This window comes from Ambystoma mexicanum, chromosome 1p (genome assembly GCF_040938575.1).
Source record: "Ambystoma mexicanum isolate Mex_15411 chromosome 1p, UKY_AmexF1_1, whole genome shotgun sequence".
Classification (NCBI taxonomy): Eukaryota; Metazoa; Chordata; class Amphibia; order Caudata; family Ambystomatidae; genus Ambystoma; species Ambystoma mexicanum.
The window spans coordinates 1,025,004,550-1,025,024,972 of record NC_090921.1 but is presented as its reverse complement, the minus strand read 5'-3'; the positions used below and the strand labels follow the sequence as shown (position 1 = coordinate 1,025,024,972).

The 20,423-nt window shown below is 41.3% G+C and overlaps 13 non-coding genes across 13 annotated transcripts; all 13 read left to right on the top strand.

Annotated features, from left to right (window-relative positions):
- The first annotated feature begins 95 nt into the window (after window positions 1-95).
- Window positions 96-181, top strand: TRNAY-GUA (transfer RNA tyrosine (anticodon GUA)). Its single transcript is given in 2 exon segments — window positions 96-132; window positions 146-181. It is a non-coding gene; the product is annotated as a tRNA-Tyr (tRNA).
- A 3,143-nt stretch (window positions 182-3,324) lies between these two features.
- Window positions 3,325-3,410, top strand: TRNAY-GUA (transfer RNA tyrosine (anticodon GUA)). Its single transcript is given in 2 exon segments — window positions 3,325-3,361; window positions 3,375-3,410. It is a non-coding gene; the product is annotated as a tRNA-Tyr (tRNA).
- A 559-nt stretch (window positions 3,411-3,969) lies between these two features.
- On the top strand, window positions 3,970-4,055 carry TRNAY-GUA (transfer RNA tyrosine (anticodon GUA)). The gene is given in 2 exon segments: window positions 3,970-4,006; window positions 4,020-4,055. It is a non-coding gene; the product is annotated as a tRNA-Tyr (tRNA).
- A 559-nt stretch (window positions 4,056-4,614) lies between these two features.
- TRNAY-GUA (transfer RNA tyrosine (anticodon GUA)) lies at window positions 4,615-4,700 on the top strand. The gene is given in 2 exon segments: window positions 4,615-4,651; window positions 4,665-4,700. It is a non-coding gene; the product is annotated as a tRNA-Tyr (tRNA).
- Window positions 4,701-7,843: 3,143 nt separating this feature from the next.
- TRNAY-GUA (transfer RNA tyrosine (anticodon GUA)) lies at window positions 7,844-7,929 on the top strand. Its single transcript is given in 2 exon segments — window positions 7,844-7,880; window positions 7,894-7,929. It is a non-coding gene; the product is annotated as a tRNA-Tyr (tRNA).
- A 559-nt stretch (window positions 7,930-8,488) lies between these two features.
- TRNAY-GUA (transfer RNA tyrosine (anticodon GUA)) lies at window positions 8,489-8,574 on the top strand. The gene is given in 2 exon segments: window positions 8,489-8,525; window positions 8,539-8,574. It is a non-coding gene; the product is annotated as a tRNA-Tyr (tRNA).
- A 559-nt stretch (window positions 8,575-9,133) lies between these two features.
- TRNAY-GUA (transfer RNA tyrosine (anticodon GUA)) lies at window positions 9,134-9,219 on the top strand. The gene is given in 2 exon segments: window positions 9,134-9,170; window positions 9,184-9,219. It is a non-coding gene; the product is annotated as a tRNA-Tyr (tRNA).
- A 3,142-nt stretch (window positions 9,220-12,361) lies between these two features.
- On the top strand, window positions 12,362-12,447 carry TRNAY-GUA (transfer RNA tyrosine (anticodon GUA)). The gene is given in 2 exon segments: window positions 12,362-12,398; window positions 12,412-12,447. It is a non-coding gene; the product is annotated as a tRNA-Tyr (tRNA).
- Window positions 12,448-14,945: 2,498 nt separating this feature from the next.
- On the top strand, window positions 14,946-15,031 carry TRNAY-GUA (transfer RNA tyrosine (anticodon GUA)). Its single transcript is given in 2 exon segments — window positions 14,946-14,982; window positions 14,996-15,031. It is a non-coding gene; the product is annotated as a tRNA-Tyr (tRNA).
- Window positions 15,032-15,590: 559 nt separating this feature from the next.
- Window positions 15,591-15,676, top strand: TRNAY-GUA (transfer RNA tyrosine (anticodon GUA)). Its single transcript is given in 2 exon segments — window positions 15,591-15,627; window positions 15,641-15,676. It is a non-coding gene; the product is annotated as a tRNA-Tyr (tRNA).
- Window positions 15,677-16,235: 559 nt separating this feature from the next.
- Window positions 16,236-16,321, top strand: TRNAY-GUA (transfer RNA tyrosine (anticodon GUA)). The gene is given in 2 exon segments: window positions 16,236-16,272; window positions 16,286-16,321. It is a non-coding gene; the product is annotated as a tRNA-Tyr (tRNA).
- Window positions 16,322-17,527: 1,206 nt separating this feature from the next.
- Window positions 17,528-17,613, top strand: TRNAY-GUA (transfer RNA tyrosine (anticodon GUA)). The gene is given in 2 exon segments: window positions 17,528-17,564; window positions 17,578-17,613. It is a non-coding gene; the product is annotated as a tRNA-Tyr (tRNA).
- A 1,204-nt stretch (window positions 17,614-18,817) lies between these two features.
- TRNAY-GUA (transfer RNA tyrosine (anticodon GUA)) lies at window positions 18,818-18,903 on the top strand. Its single transcript is given in 2 exon segments — window positions 18,818-18,854; window positions 18,868-18,903. It is a non-coding gene; the product is annotated as a tRNA-Tyr (tRNA).
- Window positions 18,904-20,423: the final 1,520 nt, after the last annotated feature.

Below are 20,423 nucleotides of genomic sequence, written 5' to 3'. Positions count from 1 at the left end.
AATTTGTAGTATTTTGCACGAATTGCAAGAGATGTTTACAAGTCGACGGTTGAAGTGGAAGCTCGTATTGAGTTTGCTAGAGTTGATTTGCCAAGCCTTTGATAGCTCAGTTGGTAGAGCGGAGGACTGTAGTGGTAAAACAGGCATCCTTAGGTCGCTGGTTCAAATCCGGCTCAAAGGACTTTTGCCAAATGCACATTTTATTGAATACTTGGAAAGTAAAATACTTGGAAAGTAAAATAACAGATAATTTATAATTATATTATATTTCATCACTGCAAATAGATGCCTTTTGCTTTGAGGCTGTGGCCACGTTATTTTTCTGTCCAACACGAATCTTCATTGGTTTCCTGTCAGGTGTTTTGGATCCCCATCTCTTGCTATGAACTGGCAAAACAGCAGAATCCCCTTGACAATCTTGATTTCTCAAGGGAAATGAGAGAACACTATACACCATCCAAGATATTAAAATATTGTCAAGGCCCAACACGGCTGAATACTCTGAGGAGATGGCCTGTGAGGCGCCGCCTTTCAACTTTTCCCCCTTAGTATGGTGGTCATTAACATGCGGGAGACTGCGGAGGGGGTTATTTTTTCAATTGGGAACTGATGTGCTTTTACTCAATTCGGGAACCTCACAAGCCAAATTTGTAGTATTTTGCACGAATTGCAAGAGATGTTTACAAGTCAACGGTTGAAGTGGAAGCTCGTATTGAGTTTGCTAGAGATCGATTTGCCAAGCCTTCGATAGCTCAGTTGGTAGAGCGTGGGACTGTAGTGGTAAAACAGGCATCCTTAGGTCGCTGTTTCAAATCCGGCTCGAAGGACTTTTGCCAAATGCACATTGTATTGAATACTTGGAAAGTAAAATACTTGGAAAGTAAAATAACAGACAATTTATAATTATATTATATTTCATCACTGAAAATAGATGCCTTTTGCTTTGAGGCTGTGGCCACGTTATTTTTCTGTCCGACACCAATCTTCGTTGGTTTCCTGTGAGGTATTTTGGATCCCCATCTCTTGCTATGAACTGACAAAACAGCAGAATCCCCTTGACAATCTTGATTTCTCAAGGGAAATGGGAGAACACTATACACCATCCAAGATATTAAAATATTGTCAAGGCCGAACACTGATGAATACTCTGAGGAGATGGCCTGTGAGGCGCCGCCTTTCAACTTTTCCTCCTTTGTATGGTGGTCAGTAACATGCGGGACACTGCGGAGGGGGTCATTTTTTTAATTGTGAACTGATGTGCTTTTACTCAATTCGGGAACCTCACAAGCCAAATTTGTAGTATTTTGCACGAATTGCAAGAGATGTTTGAATGTCGACGGTTGAAGTGGAAGCTCGTATTGAGCTTGCTAGAGACTGATTTGCCAAGCCTTCGATAGCTCAGTTGGTAGAGCGGTGGACTGTAGTGGTAAAACAGGCATCCTTAGGTCGCTGGTTCAAATCCGGCTCAAAGGACTTTTGCCAAATGCACATTTTATTGAATACTTGGAAAGTAAAATACTTGGAAAGTAAAATAACAGACAATTTATAATTATATTATATTTCATCACTGAAAATAGATGCCTTTTGCTTTGAGGCTGTGGCCACGTTATTTTTCTGTCCAACACGAATCTTCATTGGTTTCCTGTCAGGTGTTTTTGATCCCCATCTCTTGCTATGAACTGGCAAAACAGCAGAATCCCCTTGACAATCTTGATTTCTCAAGGGAAATGAGAGAACACTATACACCATCCAAGATATTAAAATATTGTCAAGGCCCAACAGGGCTGAATACTCTGAGGAGATGGCCTGTGAGGCGCCGCCTTTCAACTTTTCCCCCTTAGTATGGTGGTCAGTAACATGCGGGCGACTGCGGAGGGGGTCATTTTTTTAATTGTGAACTGATGTGCTTTTACTCAATTCGGGAACCTCACAAGCCAAATTTGTAGTATTTTGCACGAATTGCAAGAGATGTTTACAAGTCGACGGTTGAAGTGGAAGCTCGTATTGAGTTTGCTAGAGTTGATTTGTCATGCCTTTGATAGCTCAGTTGGTAGAGCGGAGGACTGCAGTGGTAAAACAGGCATCCGTAGGTCTCTGGTTCAAATCCGGCTCAAAGGACTTTTGCCAAATGCACATTTTATTGAATACTTGGAAAGTAAAATACTTGGAAAGTAAAATAACAGACAATTTATAATTATATTATATTTCATCACTGAAAATAGATGCCTTTTGCTTTGAGGCTGTGGCCACGTTATTTTTCTGTCCAACACGAATCTTCATTGGTTTCCTGTCAGGTGTTTTGGATCCCCATCTCTTGCTATGAACTGGCAAAACAGCAGAATCCCCTTGACAATCTTGATTTCTCAAGGGAAATGAGAGAACACTATACACCATCCAAGATATTAAAATATTGTCAAGGCCCAACACGGCTGAATACTCTGAGGAGATGGCCTGTGAGGCGCCGCCTTTCAACTTTTCCCCCTTAGTATGGTGGTCATTAACATGCGGGAGACTGCGGAGGGGGTCATTTTTTTAATTGGGAACTGATGTGCTTTTACTCAATTCGGGAACCTCACAAGCCAAATTTGTAGTATTTTGCACGAATTGCAAGAGATGTTTACAAGTCGACGGTTGAAGTGGAAGCTCGTATTGAGTTTGCTAGAGATTGATTTGCCAAGCCTTCGAAAGCTCAGTTGGTAGAGCGGAGGACTGTAGTGGTAAAACAGGCATCCTTAGGTTGCTGGTTCAAATCCTGCTCGAAGGACTTTTGCCAAATGCAAATTTTATTGAATACTTGGAAAGTGAAATACTTGGAAAATAAAATAACAGACAATTTATAATTATATTATATTTCATCACTGAAAATAGATGCCTTTTGCTTTGAGGCTGTGGCCACGTTATGTTTCTGTCCAACACCAATCTTCATTGGTTGCCTGTGAGGTGTTTCGGATCCCCATCTCTTGCTATGAACTGGCAAAACAGCAGAATCCCCTTGACAATCTTGATTTCTCAAGGGAAATGGGAGAACACTATACACCATCCAAGATATTAAAATATTGTCAAGGCCGAACACTGATGAATACTCTGAGGAGATGGCCTGTGAGGCGCCGCCTTTCAACTTTTCCTCCTTTGTATGGTGGTCAGTAACATGCGGGACACTGCGGAGGGGGTCATTTTTTTAATTGTGAACTGATGTGCTTTTACTCAATTCGGGAACCTCACAAGCCAAATTTGTAGTATTTTGCACGAATTGCAAGAGATGTTTGAATGTAGACGGTTGAAGTAGAAGCTCGTATTGAGCTTGCTAGAGACTGATTTGCCAAGCCTTCGATAGCTCAGTTGGTAGAGCAGAGGACTGTAGTGGTAAAACAGGCATCCTTAGGTCGCTGGTTCAAATCCGGCTCGAAGGACTTTTGCCAAATGCACATTTTATTGAATACTTGGAAAGTAAAATACTTGGAAAGTAAAATAACAGACAATTTATAATTATATTATATTTCATCACTGAAAATAGATGCCTTTTGCTTTGAGGCTGTGACCACGTTATTTTTCTGTCCAACACGAATCTTCATTGGTTTCCTGTGAGGTGTTTTGGATCCCCATCTCTTGCTATGAACTGGCAAAACAGCAGAATCCCCTTGACAATCTTGATTTCTCAAGAGAAATGAGAGAACACTATACACCATCCAAGATATTAAAATATTGTCAAGGCCCAACGCGGCTGAATACTCTGAGGAGATGGCCTGTGAGGTGCCGCCTTTCAACTTTTCCCCCTTAGTATGGTGGTCAGTAACATGCGGGCGACTGCGGAGGGGGTCATTTTTTTAATTGTGAACTGATGTGCTTTTACTCAATTCGGGAACCTCACAAGCCAAATTTGTAGTATTTTGCACGAATTGCAAGAGATGTTTACAAGTCGACGGTTGAAGTGGAAGCTCGTATTGAGTTTGCTAGAGTTGATTTGCCAAGCCTTTGATAGCTCAGTTGGTAGAGCGGAGGACTGTAGTGGTAAAACAGGCATCCTTAGGTCGCTGGTTCAAATCCGGCTCAAAGGACTTTTGCCAAATGCACATTTTATTGAATACTTGGAAAGTAAAATACTTGGAAAGCAAAATAACAGATAATTTATAATTATATTATATTTCATCACTGAAAATAGATGCCTTTTGCTTTGAGGCTGTGGCCACGTTATTTTTCTGTCCAACACGAATCTTCATTGGTTTCCTGTCAGGTGTTTTGGATCCCCATCTCTTGCTATGAACTGGCAAAACAGCAGAATCCCCTTGACAATCTTGATTTCTCAAGGGAAATGAGAGAACACTATACACCATCCAAGATATTAAAATATTGTCAAGGCCCAACACGGCTGAATACTCTGAGGAGATGGCCTGTGAGGCGCCGCCTTTCAACTTTTCCCCCTTAGTATGGTGGTCATTAACATGCGGGAGACTGCGGAGGGGGTCATTTTTTTAATTGGGAACTGATGTGCTTTTACTCAATTCGGGAACCTCACAAGCCAAATTTGTAGTATTTTGCACGAATTGCAAGAGATGTTTACAAGTCGACGGTTGAAGTGGAAGCTCGTATTGAGTTTGCTAGAGTTGATTTGCCAAGCCTTTGATAGCTCAGTTGGTAGAGCGGAGGACTGTAGTGGTAAAACAGGCATCCTTAGGTTGCTGGTTCAAATCCGGCTCAAAGGACTTTTGCCAAATGCACATTTTATTGAATACTTGGAAAGTAAAACACTTGGAAAGTAAAATAACAGATAATTTATAATTATATTATATTTCATCACTGAAAATAGATGCCTTTTGCTTTGAGGCTGTGGCCACGTTATTTTTCTGTCCAACACGAATCTTCATTGGTTTCCTGTCAGGTGTTTTGGATCCCCATCTCTTGCTATGAACTGGCAACACAGCAGAATCCCCTTGACAATCTTGATTTCTCAAGGGAAATGAGAGAACACTATACACCATCCAAGATATTAAAATATTGTCAAGGCCCAACACGGCTGAATACTCTGAGGAGATGGCCTGTGAGGCGCCGCCTTTCAACTTTTCCCCCTTAGTATGGTGGTCATTAACATGCGGGAGACTGCGGAGGGGGTCATTTTTTTAATTGGGAACTGATGTGCTTTTACTCAATTCGGGAACCTCACAAGCCAAATTTGTAGTATTTTGCACGAATTGCAAGAGATGTTTACAAGTCGACGGTTGAAGTGGAAGCTCGTATTGAGTTTGCTAGAGAACGATTTGCCAAGCCTTCGATAGCTCAGTTGGTAGAGCGTGGGACTGTAGTGGTAAAACAGGCATCCTTAGGTCGCTGTTTCAAATCCGGCTCGAAGGACTTTTGCCAAATGCACATTGTATTGAATACTTGGAAAGTAAAATACTTGGAAAGTAAAATAACAGACAATTTATAATTATATTATATTTCATCACTGAAAATAGATGCCTTTTGCTTTGAGGCTGTGGCCACGTTATTTTTCTGTCCGACACCAATCTTCGTTGGTTTCCTGTGAGGTATTTTGGATCCCCATCTCTTGCTATGAACTGACAAAACAGCAGAATCCCCTTGACAATCTTGATTTCTCAAGGTAAATGGGAGAACACTATACACCATCCAAGATATTAAAATATTGTCAAGGCCGAACACTGATGAATACTCTGAGGAGATGGCCTGTGAGGCGCCGCCTTTCAACTTTTCCTCCTTTGTATGGTGGTCAGTAACATGCGGGACACTGCGGAGGGGGTCATTTTTTTAATTGTGAACTGATGTGCTTTTACTCAATTCGGGAACCTCACAAGCCAAATTTGTAGTATTTTGCACGAATTGCAAGAGATGTTTGAATGTCGACGGTTGAAGTGGAAGCTCGTATTGAGCTTGCTAGAGACTGATTTGCCAAGCCTTCGATAGCTCAGTTGGTAGAGCGGAGGACTGTAGTGGTAAAACAGGCATCCTTAGGTCGCTGGTTCAAATCCGGCTCCAAGGACTTTTGCCAAATGCACATTTTATTGAATACTTGGAAAGTAAAATACTTGGAAAGTAAAATAACAGACAATTTATAATTATATTATATTTCATCACTGAAAATAGATGCCTTTTGCTTTGAGGCTGTGGCCACGTTATTTTTCTGTCCAACACGAATCTTCATTGGTTTCCTGTCAGGTGTTTTTGATCCCCATCTCTTGCTATGAACTGGCAAAACAGCAGAATCCCCTTGACAATCTTGATTTCTCAAGGGAAATGAGAGAACACTATACACCATCCAAGATATTAAAATATTGTCAAGGCCCAACAGGGCTGAATACTCTGAGGAGATGGCCTGTGAGGCGCCGCCTTTCAACTTTTCCCCCTTAGTATGGTGGTCAGTAACATGCGGGCGACTGCGGAGGGGGTCATTTTTTTAATTGTGAACTGATGTGCTTTTACTCAATTCGGGAACCTCACAAGCCAAATTTGTAGTATTTTGCACGAATTGCAAGAGATGTTTACAAGTCGACGGTTGAAGTGGAAGCTCGTATTGAGTTTGCTAGAGTTGATTTGTCATGCCTTTGATAGCTCAGTTGGTAGAGCGGAGGACTGTAGTGGTAAAACAGGCATCCGTAGGTCTCTGGTTCAAATCCGGCTCAAAGGACTTTTGCCAAATGCACATTTTATTGAATACTTGGAAAGTAAAATACTTGGAAAGTAAAATAACAGACAATTTATAATTATATTATATTTCATCACTGAAAATAGATGCCTTTTGCTTTGAGGCTGTGGCCACGTTATTTTTCTGTCCAACACGAATCTTCATTGGTTTCCTGTCAGGTGTTTTGGATCCCCATCTCTTGCTATGAACTGGCAAAACAGCAGAATCCCCTTGACAATCTTGATTTCTCAAGGGAAATGAGAGAACACTATACACCATCCAAGATATTAAAATATTGTCAAGGCCCAACACGGCTGAATACTCTGAGGAGATGGCCTGTGAGGCGCCGCCTTTCAACTTTTCCCCCTTAGTATGGTGGTCATTAACATGCGGGAGACTGCGGAGGGGGTCATTTTTTTAATTGGGAACTGATGTGCTTTTACTCAATTCGGGAACCTCACAAGCCAAATTTGTAGTATTTTGCACGAATTGCAAGAGATGTTTACAAGTCGACGGTTGAAGTGGAAGCTCGTATTGAGTTTGCTAGAGATTGATTTGCCAAGCCTTCGAAAGCTCAGTTGGTAGAGCGGAGGACTGTAGTGGTAAAACAGGCATCCTTAGGTCGCTGGTTCAAATCCTGCTCGAAGGACTTTTGCCAAATGCAAATTTTATTGAATACTTGGAAAGTGAAATACTTGGAAAGTAAAATAACAGACAATTTATAATTATATTATATTTCATCACTGAAAATAGATGCCTTTTGCTTTGAGGCTGTGGCCACGTTATTTTTCTGTCCAACACGAATCTTCATTGGTTTCCTGTCAGGTGTTTTGGATCCCCATCTCTTGCTATGAACTGGCAAAACAGCAGAATCCCCTTGACAATCTTGATTTCTCAAGGGAAATGGGAGAACACTATACACCATCCAAGATATTAAAATATTGTCAAGGCCGAACACTGATGAATACTCTGAGGAGATGGCCTGTGAGGCGCCGCCTTTCAACTTTTCCTCCTTTGTATGGTGGTCAGTAACATGCGGGACACTGCGGAGGGGGTCATTTTTTTAATTGTGAACTGATGTGCTTTTACTCAATTCGGGAACCTCACAAGCCAAATTTGTAGTATTTTGCACGAATTGCAAGAGATGTTTGAATGTAGACGGTTGAAGTAGAAGCTCGTATTGAGCTTGCTAGAGACTGATTTGCCAAGCCTTCGATAGCTCAGTTGGTAGAGCAGAGGACTGTAGTGGTAAAACAGGCATCCTTAGGTCGCTGGTTCAAATCCGGCTCGAAGGACTTTTGCCAAATGCACATTTTATTGAATACTTGGAAAGTAAAATACTTGGAAAGTAAAATAACAGACAATTTATAATTATATTATATTTCATCACTGAAAATAGATGCCTTTTGCTTTGAGGCTGTGACCACGTTATTTTTCTGTCCAACACGAATCTTCATTGGTTTCCTGTGAGGTGTTTTGGATCCCCATCTCTTGCTATGAACTGGCAAAACAGCAGAATCCCCTTGACAATCTTGATTTCTCAAGAGAAATGAGAGAACACTATACACCATCCAAGATATTAAAATATTGTCAAGGCCCAACGCGGCTGAATACTCTGAGGAGATGGCCTGTGAGGTGCCGCCTTTCAACTTTTCCCCCTTAGTATGGTGGTCAGTAACATGCGGGCGACTGCGGAGGGGGTCATTTTTTTAATTGTGAACTGATGTGCTTTTACTCAATTCGGGAACCTCACAAGCCAAATTTGTAGTATTTTGCACGAATTGCAAGAGATGTTTACAAGTCGACGGTTGAAGTGGAAGCTCGTATTGAGTTTGCTAGAGTTGATTTGCCAAGCCTTTGATAGCTCAGTTGGTAGAGCGGAGGACTGTAGTGGTAAAACAGGCATCCTTAGGTCGCTGGTTCAAATCCGGCTCAAAGGACTTTTGCCAAATGCACATTTTATTGAATACTTGGAAAGTAAAATACTTGGAAAGTAAAATAACAGATAATTTATAATTATATTATATTTCATCACTGAAAATAGATGCCTTTTGCTTTGAGGCTGTGGCCACGTTATTTTTCTGTCCAACACGAATCTTCATTGGTTTCCTGTCAGGTGTTTTGGATCCCCATCTCTTGCTATGAACTGGCAAAACAGCAGAATCCCCTTGACAATCTTGATTTCTCAAGGGAAATGAGAGAACACTATACACCATCCAAGATATTAAAATATTGTCAAGGCCCAACACGGCTGAATACTCTGAGGAGATGGCCTGTGAGGCGCCGCCTTTCAACTTTTCCCCCTTAGTATGGTGGTCATTAACATGCGGGAGACTGCGGAGGGGGTCATTTTTTTAATTGGGAACTGATGTGCTTTTACTCAATTCGGGAACCTCACAAGCCAAATTTGTAGTATTTTGCACGAATTGCAAGAGATGTTTACAAGTCGACGGTTGAAGTGGAAGCTCGTATTGAGTTTGCTAGAGTTGATTTGCCAAGCCTTTGATAGCTCAGTTGGTAGAGCGGAGGACTGTAGTGGTAAAACAGGCATCCTTAGGTTGCTGGTTCAAATCCGGCTCAAAGGACTTTTGCCAAATGCACATTTTATTGAATACTTGGAAAGTAAAACACTTGGAAAGTAAAATAACAGATAATTTATAATTATATTATATTTCATCACTGAAAATAGATGCCTTTTGCTTTGAGGCTGTGGCCACGTTATTTTTCTGTCCAACACGAATCTTCATTGGTTTCCTGTCAGGTGTTTTGGATCCCCATCTCTTGCTATGAACTGGCAACACAGCAGAATCCCCTTGACAATCTTGATTTCTCAAGGGAAATGAGAGAACACTATACACCATCCAAGATATTAAAATATTGTCAAGGCCCAACACGGCTGAATACTCTGAGGAGATGGCCTGTGAGGCGCCGCCTTTCAACTTTTCCCCCTTAGTATGGTGGTCATTAACATGCGGGAGACTGCGGAGGGGGTCATTTTTTTAATTGGGAACTGATGTGCTTTTACTCAATTCGGGAACCTCACAAGCCAAATTTGTAGTATTTTGCACGAATTGCAAGAGATGTTTACAAGTCGACGGTTGAAGTGGAAGCTCGTATTGAGTTTGCTAGAGAACGATTTGCCAAGCCTTCGATAGCTCAGTTGGTAGAGCGTGGGACTGTAGTGGTAAAACAGGCATCCTTAGGTCGCTGTTTCAAATCCGGCTCGAAGGACTTTTGCCAAATGCACATTGTATTGAATACTTGGAAAGTAAAATACTTGGAAAGTAAAATAACAGACAATTTATAATTATATTATATTTCATCACTGAAAATAGATGCCTTTTGCTTTGAGGCTGTGGCCACGTTATTTTTCTGTCCGACACCAATCTTCGTTGTTTTCCTGTGAGGTATTTTGGATCCCCATCTCTTGCTATGAACTGACAAAACAGCAGAATCCCCTTGACAATCTTGATTTCTCAAGGGAAATGGGAGAACACTATACACCATCCAAGATATTAAAATATTGTCAAGGCCGAACACTGATGAATACTCTGAGGAGATGGCCTGTGAGGCGCCGCCTTTCAACTTTTCCTCCTTTGTATGGTGGTCAGTAACATGCGGGACACTGCGGAGGGGGTCATTTTTTTAATTGTGAACTGATGTGCTTTTACTCAATTCGGGAACCTCACAAGCCAAATTTGTAGTATTTTGCACGAATTGCAAGAGATGTTTGAATGTCGACGGTTGAAGTGGAAGCTCGTATTGAGCTTGCTAGAGACTGATTTGCCAAGCCTTCGATAGCTCAGTTGGTAGAGCGGAGGACTGTAGTGGTAAAACAGGCATCCTTAGGTCGCTGGTTCAAATCCGGCTCAAAGGACTTTTGCCAAATGCACATTTTATTGAATACTTGGAAAGTAAAATACTTGGAAAGTAAAATAACAGACAATTTATAATTATATTATATTTCATCACTGAAAATAGATGCCTTTTGCTTTGAGGCTGTGGCCACGTTATTTTTCTGTCCAACACGAATCTTCATTGGTTTCCTGTCAGGTGTTTTTGATCCCCATCTCTTGCTATGAACTGGCAAAACAGCAGAATCCCCTTGACAATCTTGATTTCTCAAGGGAAATGAGAGAACACTATACACCATCCAAGATATTAAAATATTGTCAAGGCCCAACAGGGCTGAATACTCTGAGGAGATGGCCTGTGAGGCGCCGCCTTTCAACTTTTCCCCCTTAGTATGGTGGTCAGTAACATGCGGGCGACTGCGGAGGGGGTCATTTTTTAAATTGTGAACTGATGTGCTTTTACTCAATTCGGGAACCTCACAAGCCAAATTTGTAGTATTTTGCACGAATTGCAAGAGATGTTTACAAGTCGACGGTTGAAGTGGAAGCTCCTATTGAGTTTGCTAGAGTTGATTTGTCATGCCTTTGATAGCTCAGTTGGTAGAGCGGAGGACTGTAGTGGTAAAACAGGCATCTGTAGGTTGCTGGTTCAAATCCGGCTCAAAGGACTTTTGCCAAATGCACATTTTATTGAATACTTGGAAAGTAAAATACTTGGAAAGTAAAATAACAGACAATTTATAATTATATTATATTTCATCACTGAAAATAGATGCCTTTTGCTTTGAGGCTGTGGCCACGTTATTTTTCTGTCCAACACGAATCTTCATTGGTTTCCTGTCAGGTGTTTTGGATCCCCATCTCTTGCTATGAACTGGCAAAACAGCAGAATCCCCTTGACAATCTTGATTTCTCAAGGGAAATGAGAGAACACTATACACCATCCAAGATATTAAAATATTGTCAAGGCCCAACACGGCTGAATACTCTGAGGAGATGGCCTGTGAGGCGCCGCCTTTCAACTTTTCCCCCTTAGTATGGTGGTCATTAACATGCGGGAGACTGCGGAGGGGGTCATTTTTTTAATTGGGAACTGATGTGCTTTTACTCAATTCGGGAACCTCACAAGCCAAATTTGTAGTATTTTGCACGAATTGCAAGAGATGTTTACAAGTCGACGGTTGAAGTGGAAGCTCGTATTGAGTTTGCTAGAGAATGATTTGCCAAGCCTTCGAAAGCTCAGTTGGTAGAGCGGAGGACTGTAGTGGTAAAACAGGCATCCTTAGGTCGCTGGTTCAAATCCGGCTCAAAGGACTTTTGCCAAATGCAAATTTTATTGAATACTTGGAAAGTAAAATACTTGGAAAATAAAATAACAGAATATTTATAATTATATTATATTTCATCACTGAAAATAGATGCCTTTTGCTTTGAGGCTGTGGCCACGTTATTTTTCTGTCCGACACCAATCTTCGTTGGTTTCCTGTGACGTATTTTGGATCCCCATCTCTTGCTATGAACTGACAAAACAGCAGAATCCCCTTGACAATCTTGATTTATCAAGGGAAATGGGAGAACACTATACACCATCCAAGATATTAAAATATTGTCAAGGCCGAACACTGATGAATACTCTGAGGAGATGGCCTGTGAGGCGCCGCCTTTCAACTTTTCCTCCTTTGTATGGTGGTCAGTAACATGCGGGAGACTGCGGAGGGGGTCATTTTTTTAATTGGGAACTGATGTGCTTTTACTCAATTCGGGAACGTCACAAGCCAAATTTGTAGTATTTTGCACGAATTGCAAGAGATGTTTACAAGTCGACGGTTGAAGTGGAAGCTCGTATTGAGTTTGCTAGAGTTGATTTGCCAAGCCTTTGATAGCTCAGTTGGTAGAGCGGAGGACTGTAGTGGTAAAACAGGCATCCTTAGGTTGCTGGTTCAAATCCGGCTCAAAGGACTTTTGCCAAATGCACATTTTATTGAATACTTGGAAAGTAAAATACTTGGAAAGTAAAATAACAGATAATTTATAATTATATTATATTTCATCACTGAAAATAGATGCCTTTTGCTTTGAGGCTGTGGCCACGTTATTTTTCTGTCCAACACGAATCTTCATTGGTTTCCTGTCAGGTGTTTTGGATCCCCATCTCTTGCTATGAACTGGCAAAACAGCAGAATCCCCTTGACAATCTTGATTTCTCAAGGGAAATGAGAGAACACTATACACCATCCAAGATATTAAAATATTGTCAAGGCCCAACACGGCTGAATACTCTGAGGAGATGGCCTGTGAGGCGCCACCTTTCAACTTTTCCCCCTTAGTATGGTGGTCATTAACATGCGGGAGACTGCGGAGGGGGTCATTTTTTTAATTGGGAACTGATGTGCTTTTACTCAATTCGGGAACCTCACAAGCCAAATTTGTAGTATTTTGCACGAATTGCAAGAGATGTTTATAAGTCGACGGTTGAAGTGGAAGCTCGTATTGAGTTTGCTAGAGAATATTTTGCCAAGCCTTCGAAAGCTCAGTTGGTAGAGCGGAGGACTGTAGTGGTAAAACAGGCATCCTTAGGTTGCTGGTTCAAATCCGGCTCGAAGGACTTTTGCCAAATGCAAATTTTATTGAATACTTGGAAAGTAAAATACTTGGAAAATAAAATAACAGAATATTTATAATTATATTATATTTCATCACTGAAAATAGATGCCTTTTGCTTTGAGGCTGTGGCCACGTTATTTTTCTGTCCGACACCAATCTTCGTTGGTTTCCTGTGACGTATTTTGGATCCCCATCTCTTGCTATGAACTGGCAAAACAGCAGAATCCCCTTGACAATCTTGATTTATCAAGGGAAATGGGAGAACACTATACACCATCCAAGATATTAAAATATTGTCAAGGCCGAACACTGATGAATACTCTGAGGAGATGGCCTGTGAGGCGCCGCCTTTCAACTTTTCCTCCTTTGTATGGTGGTCAGTAACATGCGGGAGACTGCGGAGGGGGTCATTTTTTTAATTGGGAACTGATGTGCTTTTACTCAATTCGGGAACGTCACAAGCCAAATTTGTAGTATTTTGCACGAATTGCAAGAGATGTTTACAAGTCGACGGTTGAAGTGGAAGCTCGTATTGAGTTTGCTAGAGAACGATTTGCCAAGCCTTCGATAGCTCAGTTGGTAGAGCGGAGGACTGTAGTGGTAAAACAGGCATCCTTAGGTCGCTGGTTCAAATCCGGCTCAAAGGACTTTTGCCAAATGCACATTTTATTGAATACTTGGAAAGTAAAATACTTGGAAAGTAAAATAACAGACAATTTATAATTATATTATATTTCATCACTGAAAATAGATGCCTTTTGCTTTGAGGCTGTGGCCACGTTATTTTTCTGTCCAACACGAATCTTCATTGGTTTCCTGTCAGGTGTTTTGGATCCCCATCTCTTGCTATGAACTGGCAAAACAGCAGAATCCCCTTGACAATCTTGATTTCTCAAGGGAAATGAGAGAACACTATACACCATCCAAGATATTAAAATATTGTCAAGGCCCAACACGGCTGAATACTCTGAGGAGATGGCCTGTGAGGCGCCGCCTTTCAACTTTTCCCCCTTAGTATGGTGGTCATTAACATGCGGGAGACTGCGGAGGGGGTCATTTTTTTAATTGGGAACTGATGTGCTTTTACTCAATTCGGGAACCTCACAAGCCAAATTTGTAGTATTTTGCACGAATTGCAAGAGATGTTTACAAGTCGACGGTTGAAGTGGAAGCTCGTATTGAGTTTGCTAGAGATTGATTTGCCAAGCCTTCGAAAGCTCAGTTGGTAGAGCGGAGGACTGTAGTGGTAAAACAGGCATCCTTAGGTCGCTGGTTCAAATCCTGCTCGAAGGACTTTTGCCAAATGCAAATTTTATTGAATACTTGGAAAGTGAAATACTTGGAAAATAAAATAACAGACAATTTATAATTATATTATATTTCATCACTGAAAATAGATGCCTTTTGCTTTGAGGCTGTGGCCACGTTATGTTTCTGTCCAACACCAATCTTCATTGGTTGCCTGTGAGGTGTTTCGGATCCCCATCTCTTGCTATGAACTGGCAAAACAGCAGAATCCCCTTGACAATCTTGATTTCTCAAGGGAAATGGGAGAACACTATACACCATCCAAGATATTAAAATATTGTCAAGGCCGAACACTGATGAATACTCTGAGGAGATGGCCTGTGAGGCGCCGCCTTTCAACTTTTCCTCCTTTGTATGGTGGTCAGTAACATGCGGGACACTGCGGAGGGGGTCATTTTTTTAATTGTGAACTGATGTGCTTTTACTCAATTCGGGAACCTCACAAGCCAAATTTGTAGTATTTTGCACGAATTGCAAGAGATGTTTGAATGTAGACGGTTGAAGTAGAAGCTCGTATTGAGCTTGCTAGAGACTGATTTGCCAAGCCTTCGATAGCTCAGTTGGTAGAGCAGAGGACTGTAGTGGTAAAACAGGCATCCTTAGGTCGCTGGTTCAAATCCGGCTCGAAGGACTTTTGCCAAATGCACATTTTATTGAATACTTGGAAAGTAAAATACTTGGAAAGTAAAATAACAGACAATTTATAATTATATTATATTTCATCACTGAAAATAGATGCCTTTTGCTTTGAGGCTGTGACCACCTTATTTTTCTGTCCAACACGAATCTTCATTGGTTTCCTGTGAGGTGTTTTGGATCCCCATCTCTTGCTATGAACTGGCAAAACAGCAGAATCCCCTTGACAATCTTGATTTCTCAAGAGAAATGAGAGAACACTATACACCATCCAAGATATTAAAATATTGTCAAGGCCCAACGCGGCTGAATACTCTGAGGAGATGGCCTGTGAGGTGCCGCCTTTCAACTTTTCCCCCTTAGTATGGTGGTCAGTAACATGCGGGCGACTGCGGAGGGGGTCATTTTTTTAATTGTGAACTGATGTGCTTTTACTCAATTCGGGAACCTCACAAGCCAAATTTGTAGTATTTTGCACGAATTGCAAGAGATGTTTACAAGTCGACGGTTGAAGTGGAAGCTCGTATTGAGTTTGCTAGAGTTGATTTGCCAAGCCTTTGATAGCTCAGTTGGTAGAGCGGAGGACTGTAGTGGTAAAACAGGCATCCTTAGGTCGCTGGTTCAAATCCGGCTCAAAGGACTTTTGCCAAATGCACATTTTATTGAATACTTGGAAAGTAAAATACTTGGAAAGTAAAATAACAGATAATTTATAATTATATTATATTTCATCACTGAAAATAGATGCCTTTTGCTTTGAGGCTGTGGCCACGTTATTTTTCTGTCCAACACGAATCTTCATTGGTTTCCTGTCAGGTGTTTTGGATCCCCATCTCTTGCTATGAACTGGCAAAACAGCAGAATCCCCTTGACAATCTTGATTTCTCAAGGGAAATGAGAGAACACTATACACCATCCAAGATATTAAAATATTGTCAAGGCCCAACACGGCTGAATACTCTGAGGAGATGGCCTGTGAGGCGCCGCCTTTCAACTTTTCCCCCTTAGTATGGTGGTCATTAACATGCGGGAGACTGCGGAGGGGGTCATTTTTTTAATTGGGAACTGATGTGCTTTTACTCAATTCGGGAACCTCACAAGCCAAATTTGTAGTATTTTGCACGAATTGCAAGAGATGTTTACAAGTCGACGGTTGAAGTGGAAGCTCGTATTGAGTTTGCTAGAGTTGATTTGCCAAGCCTTTGATAGCTCAGTTGGTAGAGCGGAGGACTGTAGTGGTAAAACAGGCATCCTTAGGTTGCTGGTTCAAATCCGGCTCAAAGGACTTTTGCCAAATGCACATTTTATTGAATACTTGGAAAGTAAAACACTTGGAAAGTAAAATAACAGATAATTTATAATTATATTATATTTCATCACTGAAAATAGATGCCTTTTGCTTTGAGGCTGTGGCCACGTTATTTTTCTGTCCAACACGAATCTTCATTGGTTTCCTGTCAGGTGTTTTGGATCCCCATCTCTTGCTATGAACTGGCAACACAGCAGAATCCCCTTGACAATCTTGATTTCTCAAGGGAAATGAGAGAACACTATACACCATCCAAGATATTAAAATATTGTCAAGGCCCAACACGGCTGAATACTCTGAGGAGATGGCCTGTGAGGCGCCGCCTTTCAACTTTTCCCCCTTAGTATGGTGGTCATTAACATGCGGGAGACTGCGGAGGGGGTCATTTTTTTAATTGGGAACTGATGTGCTTTTACTCAATTCGGGAACCTCACAAGCCAAATTTGTAGTATTTTGCACGAATTGCAAGAGATGTTTACAAGTCGACGGTTGAAGTGGAAGCTCGTATTGAGTTTGCTAGAGAACGATTTGCCAAGCCTTCGATAGCTCAGTTGGTAGAGCGTGGGACTGTAGTGGTAAAACAGGCATCCTTAGGTCGCTGTTTCAAATCCGGCTCGAAGGACTTTTGCCAAATGCACATTGTATTGAATACTTGGAAAGTAAAATACTTGGAAAGTAAAATAACAGACAATTTATAATTATATTATATTTCATCACTGAAAATAGATGCCTTTTGCTTTGAGGCTGTGGCCACGTTATTTTTCTGTCCGACACCAATCTTCGTTGGTTTCCTGTGAGGTATTTTGGATCCCCATCTCTTGCTATGAACTGACAAAACAGCAGAATCCCCTTGACAATCTTGATTTCTCAAGGGAAATGAGAGAACACTATACACCATCCAAGATATTAAAATATTGTCAAGGCCGAACACTGATGAATACTCTGAGGAGATGGCCTGTGAGGCGCCGCCTTTCAACTTTTCCTCCTTTGTATGGTGGTCAGTAACATGCGGGAGACTGCGGAGGGGGTCATTTTTTTAATTGGGAACTGATGTGCTTTTACTCAATTCGGGAACCTCACAAGCCAAATTTGTAGTATTTTGCACGAATTGCAAGAGATGTTTGAATGTCGACGGTTGAAGTGGAAGCTCGTATTGAGCTTGCTAGAGACTGATTTGCCAAGCCTTCGATAGCTCAGTTGGTAGAGCGGAGGACTGTAGTGGTAAAACAGGCATCCTTAGGTTGCTGGTTCAAATCCGGCTCGAAGGACTTTTGCCAAATGCACATTTTATTGAATACTTGGAAAGTAAAATACTTGGAAAGTAAAATAACAGACAATTTATAATTATATTATATTTCATCACTGAAAATAGATGCCTTTTGCTTTGAGGCTGTGACCACGTTATTTTTCTGTCCAACACGAATCTTCATTGGTTTCCTATGAGGTGTTTTGGATCCCCATCTCTTGCTATGAACTGGCAAAACAGCAGAATCCCCTTGACAATCTTGATTTCTCAAGAGAAATGAGAGAACACTATACACCATCCAAGATATTAAAATATTGTCAAGGCCCAACGCGGCTGAATACTCTGAGGAGATGGCCTGTGAGGTGCCGCCTTTCAGCTTTTCCCCCTTAGTATGGTGGTCAGCAACATGCGGGCGACTGCGGAGGGGGTCATTTTTTCTATTGTGAACTGATGTGCTTTTACTCAATTCGGGAACCTCACAAGCCAAATTTGTAGTATTTTGCACGAATTGCAAGAGATGTTTACAAGTCGACGGTTGAAGTGGAAGCTCGTATTCAGTTTGCTAGAGTTGATTTGCCAAGCCTTCGATAGCTCAGTTGGTAGAGCGGAGGACTGTAGTGGTAAAACAGGCATCCTTAGGTCGCTGGTTCAAATCCGGCTCAAAGGACTTTTGCCAAATGCACATTTTATTGAATACTTGGAAAGTAAAATACTTGGAAAGTAAAATAACAGACAATTTATAATTATATTATATTTCATCACTGAAAATAGATGCCTTTTGCTTTGAGGCTGTGGCCACGTTATTTTTCTGTCCAACACGAATCTTCATTGGTTTCCTGTCAGGTGTTTTGGATCCCCATCTCTTGCTATGAACTGGCAAAACAGCAGAATCCCCTTGACAATCTTGATTTCTCAAGGGAAATGAGAGAACACTATACACCATCCAAGATATTAAAATATTGTCAAGGCCCAACACGGCTGAATACTCTGAGGAGATGGCCTGTGAGGCGCCGCCTTTCAACTTTTCCCCCTTAGTATGGTGGTCATTAACATGCGGGAGACTGCGGAGGGGGTCATTTTTTTAATTGGGAACTGATGTGCTTTTACTCAATTCGGGAACCTCACAAGCCAAATTTGTAGTATTTTGCACGAATTGCAAGAGATGTTTACAAGTCGACGGTTGAAGTGGAAGCTCGTATTGAGTTTGCTAGAGTTGATTTGCCAAGCCTTTGATAGCTCAGTTGGTAGAGCGGAGGACTGTAGTGGTAAAACAGGCATCCTTAGGTCGCTGGTTCAAATCCGGCTCAAAGGACTTTTGCCAAATGCACATTTTATTGAATACTTGGAAAGTAAAATACTTGGAAAGTAAAATAACAGATAATTTATAATTATATTATATTTCATCACTGCAAATAGATGCCTTTTGCTTTGAGGCTGTGGCCACGTTATTTTTCTGTCCAACACGAATCTTCATTGGTTTCCTGTCAGGTGTTTTGGATCCCCATCTCTTGCTATGAACTGGCAAAACAGCAGAATCCCCTTGACAATCTTGATTTCTCAAGGGAAATGAGAGAACACTATACACCATCCAAGATATTAAAATATTGTCAAGGCCCAACACGGCTGAATACTCTGAGGAGATGGCCTGTGAGGCGCCGCCTTTCAACTTTTCCCCCTTAGTATGGTGGTCATTAACATGCGGGAGACTGCGGAGGGGGTTATTTTTTCAATTGGGAACTGATGTGCTTTTACTCAATTCGGGAACCTCACAAGCCAAATTTGTAGTATTTTGCACGAATTGCAAGAGATGTTTACAAGTCAACGGTTGAAGTGGAAGCTCGTATTGAGTTTGCTAGAGATCGATTTGCCAAGCCTTCGATAGCTCAGTTGGTAGAGCGTGGGACTGTAGTGGTAAAACAGGCATCCTTAGGTCGCTGTTTCAAATCCGGCTCGAAGGACTTTTGCCAAATGCACATTGTATTGAATACTTGGAAAGTAAAATACTTGGAAAGTAAAATAACAGACAATTTATAATTATATTATATTTCATCACTGAAAATAGATGCCTTTTGCTTTGAGGCTGTGGCCACGTTATTTTTCTGTCCGACACCAATCTTCGTTGGTTTCCTGTGAGGTATTTTGGATCCCCATCTCTTGCTATGAACTGACAAAACAGCAGAATCCCCTTGACAATCTTGATTTCTCAAGGGAAATGGGAGAACACTATACACCATCCAAGATATTAAAATATTGTCAAGGCCGAACACTGATGAATACTCTGAGGAGATGGCCTGTGAGGCGCCGCCTTTCAACTTTTCCTCCTTTGTATGGTGGTCAGTAACATGCGGGACACTGCGGAGGGGGTCATTTTTTTAATTGTGAACTGATGTGCTTTTACTCAATTCGGGAACCTCACAAGCCAAATTTGTAGTATTTTGCACGAATTGCAAGAGATGTTTGAATGTCGACGGTTGAAGTGGAAGCTCGTATTGAGCTTGCTAGAGACTGATTTGCCAAGCCTTCGATAGCTCAGTTGGTAGAGCGGTGGACTGTAGTGGTAAAACAGGCATCCTTAGGTCGCTGGTTCAAATCCGGCTCAAAGGACTTTTGCCAAATGCACATTTTATTGAATACTTGGAAAGTAAAATACTTGGAAAGTAAAATAACAGACAATTTATAATTATATTATATTTCATCACTGAAAATAGATGCCTTTTGCTTTGAGGCTGTGGCCACGTTATTTTTCTGTCCAACACGAATCTTCATTGGTTTCCTGTCAGGTGTTTTTGATCCCCATCTCTTGCTATGAACTGGCAAAACAGCAGAATCCCC